The sequence below is a fragment of the Gracilinanus agilis genome, chromosome 6 (assembly GCF_016433145.1).
Source record: "Gracilinanus agilis isolate LMUSP501 chromosome 6, AgileGrace, whole genome shotgun sequence".
In the NCBI taxonomy this organism is placed as follows: Eukaryota; Metazoa; Chordata; class Mammalia; order Didelphimorphia; family Didelphidae; genus Gracilinanus; species Gracilinanus agilis.
The window spans coordinates 151,869,915-151,884,608 of NC_058135.1; the positions used below are offsets into that span (position 1 = coordinate 151,869,915).

At 34.6% G+C, this 14,694-nt stretch overlaps 1 pseudogene; it reads left to right on the forward strand.

Moving 5' to 3' along the window:
* Positions 1–2,209: 2,209 nt before the first annotated feature.
* On the forward strand, positions 2,210–2,880 carry LOC123252388 (annotated as a pseudogene).
* The last annotated feature ends 11,814 nt before the right edge of the window (positions 2,881–14,694 follow it).

Genomic DNA, 14,694 nt, shown 5'->3' on the forward strand with positions numbered 1-14,694 from the left:
ATTACCATAAAATGAATCTATTTTTGCTGTTTCTTGATATTTACTTCATTCACACTATTGAAATCACATGTATATTATTATTTTGACTTAGTTTTCTTTATTTTGTATCACTTCATAATTCACTTTTGTTTCTAAGCCTCCATATTTACTCCACCCCTCCTCCAGTTTCCTCATCTGTAAAATGATCTGGAGAAGGAAATGGAAAATCACATCAATATCTTTTCCAAGAAATCTGCAAATGAGGTCATGATGAGTCAGACACAACTTAACAACAATAAGAGAGATTTAATATCATGGTTATTTTGAGGTTATAAATATTGTTTTACACTTTCTCAAAACTGAACCATCAAACTTGGTCAAAAGTAATTTTTCCAAATATATTCATGTAACTCCTTAATTAACATTTTATTTTATATTACTAAACATTCATTATATTAGCATACAAATTTTATTATGTACATTCTTTAATTGTCATGACAGGGATATTTTAACTCCCTAAAAGTTATGTCATATTTTTCTGCTGAATTTCTGAAAAAGGTTTGTGTACAAAGAAATGTTTCCCTTAAATATTTATTTCAATTTATTCTTAATCCATTGAGTAGAATGATTTTTTTCTTTCAGAGCTCATTTGCATCTTTCTTAGTTTTTTTTTTTACAGAGTACATATTTTTATTCTCTAAGTCCTCTATGTATATTTAAGATATTAAAATGTTTTTATGAATATTTTTTTGTTTTCAATTTTGTTAGCACACAAATGGATATAGTATTTTTTTTAATCTTCTACATTTCTTCTCTATTCATGGGTAACTACAGCTTCATTTTTTACCTTAACTTTCAAATTACATAGTGGTTTATACAATTTGTTAGTTTTTTTAAACTCCTTTTTGGTATTCTTTCTTGAATTTATTATGTTAAGAATATTTATTCAGTTTAATTTTAATTTTCTAAAATTTATAAAATCTCTACTTTGATCTTTGCATCTAGTTTCTAGTGTCTGTTATTGTGAATTCATTTTCCTTTATTCATTTTCTTCTTATTGTAGATATTCAGAAATACATTTTCATTAAGAAATGTTTCATTTGAAAACAACAAATTTTGAAATGCTATTTCAATGTTGCTATAGCATATAGAAATAGGGTTTTTCCCCCTGATTTCTCATTTCATTCTATCTTTTTTCAAGCTGATGGTATTTAGTTTTTATTTCAGATTGCCTTTGTCAAATTTTAAAGGCATAGTGCAATTCTGAACAATAGCTACACTCCTTAGGAATTTTCTTCAATCTTGATGAAAAAAATAAATAGTTGAATAAAGCATTTATTTAACATCTGCTGTGTATGGAGCACCATGCTTATCAATGGTGATTGAAATTGAAAAGTGAGAAATTCCCTAATCACAAGGAGCTCATATTAATATGGAGTAAAACCATTGAATCATTTAAAAATGCAAAGCTCTTAATTGATAATAATATTTTGTTTATTTAACAATACATGTGTGCTAGTTATCCCTGACATCAATGGCAATATATAAATTTTACTTTATTACAAAGTTATTTTTTGTTTGGTTATTTTTTTAATATTTTGGTGTTATTCTATTTGGTTTATTGGCATTTAAAATTTGTATTTCATAATGTTAAATTGTTGTATGCTGTCTCTTAGAAAAAATATTTTCAAAGAAAATAGAAAGATAAGCACAAGGTAATGGAGCAGAAAATAATGGACATAAGTTAGATGTATGACAATATAGAAAAAGTTACAAATTAGAGGGTATGTAAAGGATATCAGCTAAAAAACCAATGAACAAAAATAAGGTGAACTATTCATGAAGCAAGGGTACATTATTATATCACAATGCCCCACTGGTTTCCTTTGAAAAGTTAATCCTAGGCAATATTTATGAGAGGACATAGATAAGAGTAACACATAGTATATGGGTATTCATTCTTTGAGATCTGTATTACTAAAGGGAATATTAAAAACAAAAATTCAATTTGAATATTGTTTCATTATATACTATATTTTTAAATTCATTGATTGTGTGTTTATGATGTCATAGGTTTTGTTGTTGTCTTCCCAAGAAGCAAACTATGACCAAACAACAGTGAGATTGAATGATGATGACTCATTTAGCATGTCATGAACCTATGGATCAAGAATGGTACTGAGCAGCAGGAGTACAAAGACTTCTGCTTTAGGCCTTTCTGGAACAGTCTATGCTGCCTGACTTGAGGGTCCAGAGCTTGTTCCATCAACCAGATCAGTCTGACAAGTGTGACTATGGTATACATGAAGTGCATATCAGATCACCTAGTACAAGAATAAGGTTGAGGACTGGTGTTGCATGTGGGAAAAAAAGAAACTAAAGTGATATCTTGAAGACCCACTTGGTGTTTTAAATATTTCTAAAGTCCAAGTTGCTAAAAAGGAATATCTCATCAGTGCTTTGGGGAGTGATGACAAGACTGAAATTTTTAAACAGATTCTTACAAAAGAAAAAGCGTATTTGTCAGATAAAGAGCAACACCAAGCTTTCTGTTTATGGATATTGCAACAATCATGAAAGACAAATGTGTAAATCCTGAAACAAAGTGATCATACACTGTCATCTTGACGGAAAATACAATGAAGGATATTCACTATTCGGTCAAATCCAAGAAGAGTGCAAAACAACAGGCCTTTGAAGTAATAAAACAGTGCAAGGAAAACATAAAGACTGAGTGAGCCCAAATAAGACTTCTATTCATAATAACTATAAGGGAAGGGAAAAAAAAAACTAAAAGAGAAACTCAATCCATTGATCAAGATGATAGAAAGTGAAGATTTTGGCAACCAATTAGAAATTATGTGTTTAATTGACCCTGTTGCTTTAGAGAAACTGTTATAAATAAAAATTGATCTATTTACCAGTTTTATAAGCAGTTGTTAGGAGAGAGAGAGAGAGAGAGAGAAAGTCAAACTCTCTAGATCTGATACTTCATTTAGCTTACTCAGGCTGTGCTCTACAGATCAAGAGCTAAGAAAAGCCAGCCCTTGAAAGACCAAACCCCTGCAAGACCAAATACGGAAACAAAAATCATGAGCACAACTAGACTTCTCATTCTAGTATTAAAACCCTGTTGGCTACACCTCAGGACACATATCCTGAGAGGGAACCCAGGAATCTGGCCATCTGACACACCACATGACTCCTAAGTGCTACCTCTAGGGTGCACAGGAGCCACACTCCCTTAAAAATTTACTTCACACAAAACTAATGAGTTGATACAGAGAGAGACAAAAGGGAAAGGTTTATTGGAAGTTCTTAATTTTAAAAATGTGAAAGAGAAAAGAAATTTAAATAAAAGCTTTTCAGTATCTCTCCACAAAACTCTAAAAGGTATTCCCATTTTCCTTAACACTATAACTTTTGTTTTTTTCTTCTTAAAAATAACTTGTTCAGGGGCAGCTGGGTAGCTCAGTGGAGTGAGAGTCAGGCCTAGAGACAGGAGGTCCTAGGTTCAAAACCCGGCCTCAGCCACTTCCCAGCTGTGTGACCCTGGGCAGGTCACTTGACCCCCATTGACCACCCTTACCAATCTTTCACCTATGAGACAATACACCGAAGTACAAGGGTTTAAAAAAAATAACTTGTTCAGACTGCTTCCTTCAAAGTTTTCATCTCAGTCTATGTATTAACTAAAGAAGTCCCTCAGATACAGAATATTTGATATAAGGTGGAGATGTACACTGTGGGAAAATACATCTTGGCTATCAAGTTGGGCTCCATTAAAAGAAACAAGGGGAACCACATCATGTTGTTTATTCTGCCTCAAAATCCAAGTTCATCGTGTCATCTTTATTTTTGATAATACTTTTTCTTTGGTAACTTTACGTTCATGAAAAAAATGGTAGTAGCCAGGCTCACATCAGAAAATCACAGTTCTTTACTCCTGTCAAGGTGATTCTAGAAAAAGTTAATTTAACCTTTGGCATGAAGAAACATCTTACTTAAGAAGAAGAAAATTTCAGTCCTTATCACTAGTGAATTAATGATCCTAAGTTTCCATTTTGATTCTCTTATTTTGATCTTAAAATTCGAATCAATTCCTGGAATAAAATGCCCTCTCTTCTCATTCTGTAATTGGTTTTTCTGGATCTCATTATCTTAATAATTACATACTAATTGGCATAGAATTAGGGTTTCTTTTTAAGGAACATCAGAAAATAATAACAATAGTTAATATATTCCAAAGCACAAAGGTTTTATGTGATTTTATCAATGACAAATTGATTCATTTAGAATTAAGCAGGGATTCTAAAGTAAAATTATTTGTTCTGCTCCTTTCCATTTCCATGCTTTCATCATTAATTGCCCCCCTCCTTTTTGCAAATAGACCTCATCCTACACACTTCCTCCTTCACAAGCTGAATATTTTTGTCTTTAAGTTCCAACTCTGGTACTATTTTTATAAAAAACTTCCCTGATTCTTCATCTCCCCATTAGAAAGTGATCATTATCCCTTTTAAATTTTCTTGGAGCATTTTGTCTGTATCTTTCCTTTGCCCTTATATAATATCTAGATTCATAATGGATACCACTTCCCACTTGGTTTTCAAGTCCTTGAGGAAAGGGAATGCATAATATTTTTTCTTCGCATCCTCAGCATCTAGCACAGTGCCTTAAGCATTACTCTGGAGTTAAAGAACAGCCCAAACCTATGATTTTATTTGGATTTGGAGGTATTGTCTTTAGTGAAATAATAATAATAAAATTAGCATTAATGAAGGTCTTTAAACGTTTCAAACTACTAAATACAAACTTATTTCATCTTCATAATTACTCTGTGAGATGCATAGTCTTATTACATCCATTTTACAGATGACAAAACTAAGACTGAGTTTGAGTAACTTGTCTTATGTCATAAAACTTTCTGAACTACTACTTAATTTCAAGTTTTCCTGATATAAGTCCAAAATTCTACCCAATATGCCACCTTTTTGCCTAAAACAACACTGCTTCTTATGATTATCATTATACATGTGTAATTTTTTACAAGAAATTTGACTTAACTGTAAAATGTTTTGGAATGTAATTAGCATTTACAAAGGACCTACTACATGCCATGCAAAATACTAACACATTTACCAGTATTATATCACTTTTTTATTTGATAATATTTATTTCCTCCAGTTACATGTAAAAACAATTCTAAACAGTAGCTTTTCAAAAAATCTATGAATCTCAAATTATCTCTCTTTCTTCTGTCACTTTCACCAAGTTAGTAAGCAATCTGATATAGATTCTACACATGGAATCATGTAAAACATTTTCCATATTAATCCTTTTGTGAAAGGAAACTCAAACAAAAAGTTTTTTAATATCATTATAGATAGCTTTAGTTATTTTGTCTGATAATTGTCTGTTCATATTCTTTGATGCTTCATCAATTGGGACATGACTTGTATTCTTATACATTTGACTTATTTTCCTATGTATTTGAAAAAAATGAGGCCTATATTAAAGAGACTTGTAAATATTATTTTTTACCATTATGATTACTGTCTCTAACCTTCCATCCTATCTCCCTTCCCCATTTATATTTTTCACTTCATTTTCATTCTATCCATCCTCAAAAATGTTTTGCTTCTAACCAATGCCTCCCTCAATTTGCCCTCTCTTTTATCAGACCCTTACCCTTCTCTTATGCTTTCCCCTACAAATTTCCTAGAGGGTAAGATAGATTTCTATACCCAATTGAGTGTGTTCTTCCTTCTTTGAGCCAATTCAAATGAGAGTTATTCACTCCCCACTTCCCCCATCTACCCTTCTGCTATAAAAGCTCTTCCAGGCCTCTTTTATGTGTGATAACATACCCCAATTGTTTGCCCTTTGTCTGGGGCTACTGAGGAGATAGAGTGGTCAGGGCAGCAGCAAGAAGGATTAACTTTAAAATGCTTTTTACATTGCAGGAGCTAGTTAGCCAGAAAAAGGGTTAGCCTTTGCAAGTTCTTTTCACACCCTAATAGTCACAGACACTTGTAAAGTCCTGGCAACCCTATACTCCATGTTTTGTTAAGAGCTTGAGAGCTTTCTAAGTTAATTTCCTTAGTAGCATACACATTTTCTAACTTTGTGCTAAATTCGTTATAAAAAACAAGCTCTAATTCCTCTGGTCCCCAAATTTGGAGAAAGGGAAATTTTCATTGGCATTCTGCCTTTTTGATATAGTCTGTTGTAAAAGGGGTAACCTAAGACAAGGGGGTGGAGCAAGGGAGAAACTGGTTAGGGTAGTGAAAGTGGGATGAGAGAGCAATTAGCTGCTTCTCCTTGTAATTCTACATCATGCTTTTAGGGAAATAATTCTACACTGTACTGAGGAGGAAGAATTTCATTGGGGGATAAGGAAAGGATTTTGTCCTTTTAACTAGGTGCCTCTACTGGTAATATAAATTCCAATATGAGCAAAAACAACTCCCTCTCTTTTAAACTAGTTTGTTCCATGTTTTACTCCTACTTATAAAGTAACTTAAGGCCCTTCTGACCCAATTCCAAACATATATAACATTCACTCTTCCAAACACTCACACACAGACATACTCATTCAGGACACAGACATGTTCACCCTGACTTATCCTATGTTTTACTCTTTCCACATGCACACACACACACACACACACACACACACACACACTCACAAACCCACACTATGGCTTGCTACTCCTGATGAGGACCCCTCAAAACTTTGGGGGATGGGAAGGACCTCCTGCCACTGGGGGATGAGGACTCTTCTCACTTGGTTTTATTTCTTGCACTGTGTGCCTACCTCAAGGACCCAAGTTTTGGTTGCCTGTAATTCCTCAATGTACTTCCAGGGAGTGCCCAAGTTGGGTGCCATTTATAAGTGACAAGAACTTGACCAGCCAGGGTCCTGCTAATTACAACAGTCTGGGGTCCACAAGGAGGCAGTGAGAAGAATAAGAAGGACCAGGAGGACCAGGCTTGTGGATTTACAAGCAAGGCACTTTATTCTAAGTAGTCAGGACTTTTATAGGGGGAGCGAATCAGACTAGGATTGCTACCCAAACTTTCCATCCACATGGTAGCAGGAAATGTTTATATGGTAACAGGTCAAGCATTGGGGAATTGGGGGGTTTCCATTGGTTACATGATACAACACAAGGATCTGCCAAGGTTGCATGATAGGTACGCAAGAGTTTGCTTGGGTTTCTAGGAGTAATGAAAACAAACATAACTTAGATGCAGAAAGAGAGAAAGGAGGGGGAATGTGGTTGGATGACTTTCTTGCTGAGGGTCTCTGAATCATTGCTCAGTGGTCTCATTAATTATCTGGTTCTAAAATATCACAGCAGTTTTCTTGGATAGTCTTTGTGCAAGATTATGACTATGCTCTTTTTTTTGTTTATAATGAGTTTTGGTAGATCAATAATAATCTCTCCTGGTTCTATTTTTAAATTCAATTGTTTTTCTAATGAAATATTTTATATTTCTTTTATTTTTCACTCTTTTGATTTTTATTATTTCTTGATGTCTCAAGAAGACATTAACTGCACTTGTCCAATTTTAATTTTTAAGAAATTATTTTCTTCAATAAGCTTTTGTACCTCCTTTTCCATTTGGCCAGTTTTACTTTTTAAAAAGGTTTCTTTCTCAATAAATTTTTGTACTTCCTTTTTGTGGCCAATTCTTCTTTTTATGGAGTTATTCTCTTCAATTAATTTTATGTTGGTTTTTTTTTTAATTTGACCACTTTTTCTGTTTAAAAAGTTTTTTTTTTTTTATTGAGGACTTCCTGGATAAGATGGCAGCTGAGTAAAAAGCAGCTACTTAACCTCTCCTAACTGAAACATATAGAACTCCTCAAGAAGACATAAAAACAAATCCAAAGGAACGAAGGGACTCCACAACAGGGTGCAGCATTGAAGGTACATGGAATTGGGGCATTTCCATGCTATAAAGTGGTGAAACAGCTCTCACTAAAATGCGAGCTGAGCAACCCTCTCCCCCATCCCATGCCACCTACAGTGCCAAAGCCAGTGCACAAGAGCTAGAGCAAGTTTGGGGCACCCTTTAAGTTCTTGGCGGTTACCTGAGGTCATGAGGGCCTGTTCCTGAGAGCAGCAAGACTTAAGACCCCAAGAGGCTAAAGAATGCACAGACTTTGAACACAGACCCTGAGAGCAGGTGCACACACAGGCTCTTGGGTCCACAGATCCTGAGCGCAGGAGCGGACTCAGATCCTGAGCACAGGAGTAGACTTTGAGTGAGGACCCAGTGCAGAGAGGTGCGCAACTCTGGAAACACCTCCCTGAAACTGTTAAAGGAGCCTCAAACAGAGGAACAAACAAGGGGGCCACCAGGAGGCTTGACCCTGAGAACAACTAGATCTGAGACTTTAGGAGCCTAGAGAGCACAAACAGACTCTGGGTATGAGGATAAACCTGAGAGGGCACAGGGCTAACAATGGCAAGCCAGAGACAAGAACCTCAAAGAGAAAGATCATCAACAAGAAATCTGTAACACTGGACAACTTTTACACAGAGGAAGTCCAGACAGCAGAGCAAACAGCAGAGGAGAACAAACAAGTAATCACATCCAAACCTTCCCAAAATAATGGAAACTGGTCACAAGCTACTGAAGAGTTCAAATCTGAGATGATGAGAAAGATAGAAGAGACCTGGCAAGAAAATAACAGTTGCAAATGCAGAATAACACAATTGAAAAGTGAGGTAATTCAACTGAAGACCAGAAATGACCAGATTGAAAAGGAAAACCAAAAGATTATGACCCATAACCAGTCCCTAAAGGCTAGAATTGAGCAATTAGAAGCTAATGATCTCTCAAGACAGCAAGAACAAATAAAAAAAAGTCAAAAGACTGATAAAATAGAAGGAAACATGAAATATCTCAATGAGAAATTGACAGATCAAGAAAACAGGGCTAAAAGAGACAACTTGAGAATCATTGCTCTCCCTGAAAAAGCAGAAATTAATAGAAATTTGGACTCCATACTAAAAGAAATTATTCAGCAAAATTGCCCTGAAGTTCTAAAACAAGAGGACAATATAGACATTGAAAGGACCCATAGATCATCCTCTACACTAGACCCTGAAAAGACAACCCCCAGGAATATAATAGCCAAATTCAAGAGCTTTCAAGTAAAAGGAAAAATCTTACAAGAAGGCAGAAAGAGACAATTCAACTATCAAGGAGCACCAATCAGGATGATACAGGATCTGGCAGCCTCCATATTAAAAGATTGCAAAGCTTGGAATATGATTTTCAGAAAGGGAAGAGAACAGGGTCTCGAACCCCGGGTTATCTACCCATCAAAACTAACTACAGGGGGCAGCTGGGTAGCTCAGTGAATTGAGAGCTAGGCCTAGAGATGGGAGGTCCTAGGTTCAAATCCAGCTTCAGACACTTCCCAGCTGTGTGACCCTGGGCAAGTCACTTGACTCCCATTGCCTACCCTTACCACTCTTCCATCTATAAGTCAATACACAGAAGTTAAGGGTTTAAAATAAAAAATAAAAAAAAAACCCTAACTCTATATTTCCAAGGGAAAGTTTGGGCATTCAACAAGATAGAAGATTTCCAAGTATTTGCACAGAAAAGACCAGGACTAAAAGGAAAGTTTGATATTCAACAAAAAATAAAGAGAAACGTGAAAAGTTAAATAAGAAACAGAGGGGAAATAAAGAAAACTCATATTTTTTTTTAATTTGCCTCCTTAAGTGCTTCAATAAGATCTAATTATTTGTATTCCTATGTGGAGAAATTTTACGTATAATTCATTGTAGTGAACTTTATTCACTATTATAATATTCACTATTATAGTAATCAGAATTATACATAGGGAGAGGTTGGAATACTAAATGGTCTAAGATGATATGGGGAGGGGGAAAGAGGGGGCTAAATAGTAGAGGACACAAAGAGAAACTTGAATAAATGAGAAAAATAGGATAATCTATCACACACGAAGAGGGCATGACAAGGGGAAGGGATGAATACTATTATAAGAAGGAGAAGAAGAGAGCATTAAGAGGTAATATTTAAACCTTACTCTCAGTGTAATTAACCCTAAGAGGGAAGAGTAGCTATAATATCCATTGGGATACAAAACTCTATCTAACCCTACTGAGAAAGTCAGAAGGGATAAACCAAGGGGAGCAGGGGAGTGGGGAGGTCAAAAAAGGAGGGGAGAATAAGGGAGAGGGAATTCATTAGGCCTTAAAAATAAAAAGAGGGGAATAATAAGGGAGGGGGTAGAAAGGGAAGTTAATCAAGGGAAGGGATAAGGGATACTGGCTTAAAGCAAACCACTGGTTTAAAAGGAAATAGTTTAAGAAGAAGGGGTAGAACTAGGAGAGGATACCAAAATGTTGGCAAATACACAACTGATTATTATAACTCTGATTGTGAATGGGATGAACTTGCTTATAAAACAGAAGCAAGTAGCAGAGTAGATGGGAAAAGAAAATCCTACCATATATTGTCTACAAGAAACACATATGAGGCCGGTGAACATACATAGGTTTAAGGTAAAGGGCTTGAGCAAAATCTTTTGGGTATCAAATGAGAAAAAGAAGGCAGGAGTGGTGATTATGATTTCTGACAAAGCCAAAGTAAAAATAGATATGATTAAAAAAGACAGGGAAGGTCATTACATCCTGATTAAAGGCAGTATAGACAATGAGGAAATAACATTGCTCAATATGTATGCACCAAGTGGCATAGCATCCAAATTCATAAAGGAGAAACTGACAGAGCTCAAGAAGGAAATAGATAGTAAAACCATACTACTGGGAGATCTAAATATTCCTCTTTCAGATCTAGATAAATCAAACCAAAAAACAAATAAGAAAGAGGTAGGAGAGGTGAATGAAGTCCTAGAAAAATTAGATTTAATAGATATGTGGAGAAAAATGAATAGGGGCAAAAAGGAATACACCTTCTTTTCAGCTGCACATTGTACATTCACAAAGATTAACCATGTAACAGGGCATAGAAACATTGCAAACAGAGGCAAAAGAGGAGAAATAATAAATGTAACTTTCTCAGATCATAATGCAATAAAAATAATAATTAGTAAGGGCACCTGGACAGGCAAATCAAAAACTAATTGGAAATTAAATAATATGATTCTCCAAAACCAGCTAGTCAAAGAAGAAATCATTGAAACAATCAACAATTTCATTGAAGAGAATGACAATGATGAGACATCTTATCAAACTCTGTGGGATGCAGCCAAGGCAGTACTCAGAGGGAAATTTATATCCTTGAGTGCATATATTAAGACATTAGGGAGGGCAGAGATTAATGAATTGGGCATGCAACTTAAAAAATTAGAAAGCAAGCAAATTAAAAACCCACAGATGAAAATTAAATTAGAAATACTAAAAATCAAGGGAGAAATTAATAAAATTTAAAGTAAAAGAACTATTGATTTAATAAATAAGACTAGAAGCTGGTATTTTGAAAAAACAGATAAAATAGACAAAGTACCTGTCAATCTAATAAAAAAAGGAAAGAAGAAAACCAAATTGACAGTATCAAAGATGAAAAGGGAGACCTCACCTCTAATGAAGGGGAAATTAAGGCAATCATTAAAAACTATTTTGTTCAATTATATGGCAATAAATATAGCAATCTAGGAGATACGGATGAATATTTACAAAAATACAAATTGCCTAGATTAACAGAAGAAGAAATAGAATACCTAAATAATCCCATATCAGAAAAAGAAATTGAACAAGCCATCAAAGAACTCCCTAAGAAAAATTCACCAGGGCCTGATGGATTCACAAGTGAATTCTATCAAACATTCAATGAGCAACTAATCCCAATACTATACAAATTATTTGATATAATAAGCAAAGAAGGAGTCCTACCAAATTCCTTTTATGACACAAATATGGTACTGATTCCAAATCCAGGTAAATCAAAAACAGAGAAAGAAAACTACAGACCAATTTCCCTAATGAATATAGATGCAAAAATTTTAAATAGAATACTAGCAAAGAGACTTCAGCAAGTAATCAAGAGGATCATTCAATATGATCAAGTGGGATTTATACCAGGAATGCAAGGATGGTTCAGCATTAGGAAAACCATCCACATAATTGACCATATCAACAATCTAACAAACAAAAATCACATGATTATTTCAATAGATGCTGAAAAAGCCTTTGACAAAATACAGCATCCATTCCTATTGAAAACCCTGGAAAGTATAGGAATAGAAGGACCTTTCCTAAAAATAGTAAACAGTATATACCTAAAACCATCAACAAACATTATATGCAATGGGGATAAATTAGAAGCCTTCCCAATAAGATCAGGAGTGAAACAAGGATGCCCATTATAACCTCTATTATTCAACATAGTACTAGAAACACTAGCAGTAGCAATTAGAGAAGAAAAAGAAATTGAAAGTATCAAAATAGGCAAGGAAGAGACTAAGCTATCACTCTTTGGAGATTATATGATGGTCTACTTAAAAAATCCTAGAGAAACAACTAAGAAGCGTGTAGAAATAATCAACAACTTTAGCAATATTGCAGGATACAAAATAAATGCACATAAATCATTAGCATTTCTATATCTTTCCAACACATCACAGCAACAAGAGGTAGAAAGAAAAACATCATTTAAAATCACCCTAGTCAATATAAAATACTTAGGAATCTATCTGCCAAAACAAACCCAGGAATTATATGAACACAACTACAAAACACTTTCCAAACAAATAAAACCAGATCTAAACAATTGGAAAAACATTGATTGCTCGTGGTTAGGATGAGCTAACATAATAAAAATGATCATTCTACCCAAATTAATTTACCTATTTAGCACCATACCTATGAAACTACCAAAATACTTTTTTACTGTATTAGGAAAAACTATAACAAAGTTCATTTGGAATAACAAAAGATCAAGAATATCAAGGGAAATAATGAAAATAAATGTAAAGGAAGGGGGCCCAGCAGTACCAGATATTAAACTGTACCATAAAGCAGTGGTCATCAAAACAGTATGGTACTGGCTAAGAGACAGAAGGGAGGATTAGTGGAATAGACTTAGGGTAAGTGACATCAGCAAGACAGTGTATGATAAACCCAAAGAGCCCAACTTTTGGGACATGAATCCACTGTTTGACAAAAACTGCTGGGAAATTTGGAAAACAATATGGGAGAGATTAGGTTCAGATCAACATCTCACACCCTACACCAAGATAAATTCAGAATGAGTGAATGACTTGAATATAAAGAGAGAAACTATAAATAAGTTAAGTGAACACAGAATAGTATACTTGTCAGATCTCTGGGAAAGGAAAGATTTATAACAAAGCAAGAGTTAGAGAAAATTACAAAATGTAAAATAAATGGTTTGATTGTATTAAACTAAAAAGCTTTTGTACAAACAAAAACAATGCAGCTAAAATCAGAAGGGAAACAACAAATTGGAAAAAAAATCTTTATAACAAAAAACTCTGACAGGAGTCTAATTACTCAAATATACAAGGAGTTAAATCAATTGTATAAAAAATCAAGCTATCCCCCAATTGATAAATTGACAAGAGATATGAATAGGCAATTTTCAGGTAACGAAATCAAAAATATCAATAAACACATGAGAAAATGTTTTAAATCTCTAATAATTCGAGAAATGCAAATCAAAACAACTCTGAGGTATCACCTCATACCTAGCAGATTGCTAAAATGAAAGAAGGGGAGAGTAATGAATGCTGGAGGGGATGTGGCAAAATTGGGACATTAATGTATTGCTGGTGGAGTTGTGAACTGATCCAATCATTCTGGATGGCAATTTGGAGCTATGCTCAAAGGGCTATAAAAGAATTCCTGCCCTTTGATCCAGCCATACCATTGTTGGGGTTGTACCCCAAAGAGATTATAGATAAACAGACTTGTACAAAAATATTTATAGCTGCGCCTTTTGTGGTGGCAAAAAACTGGAAAACGAGGATATGTCCTTCAATTGGGGAATGGAAGAACAAATTGTTTTATATGCTGGTGATGGAATACTATTGTGCTAAAAGGAATAATAAACTGGAGGAATTCCATGTGAACTGGAAAGACCTCCAGGAATTGATGCAGAGCTAAAGGAGCAGAGCCAGAAGAACATTGTACACAGAGACCAATACAGTGTGGTAAAACAGAATGTAATGGACTTCTGTACTAGCAGCAATGCAATGATCCAGGACAATTCTGAGGGATTTATGGAAAAGAATGCTACCCACCTTCAGAGGAAGAACTTCAGGAGTGGAAACACAGAAGAAAAGCAGCTACTTTAACACATGGTTTGAGGCAGACATGATTGGGGATTTTGATTCAAAACTACCACAGCAATGCAATGATCAACAATTTGGAAGTAGGTCTTGATCAATGACACATGTTAAAACCAGAGGAAATGTGCATTGGCCAGGGGTGGGGGTAGGGTGAGGGGTGAAGGGGAAAGTAGGAGCATGAATCATGTAACCATGTTAACTTTACTAAAAAATGAATATTAATAAAGGTTTAAAAAAATAAAAAGCTATTTATTGAGTTAATTTGTGTGCCTCTTTTACCAATTGGTTTATTCTGATTTTTAAGATATTTCTTTGTTCAGTACTTTTTGTGTCTCTTTTACCAAGCATTTCAACATATTTTTCATGATTTTCCTCCATCACTGTCATTT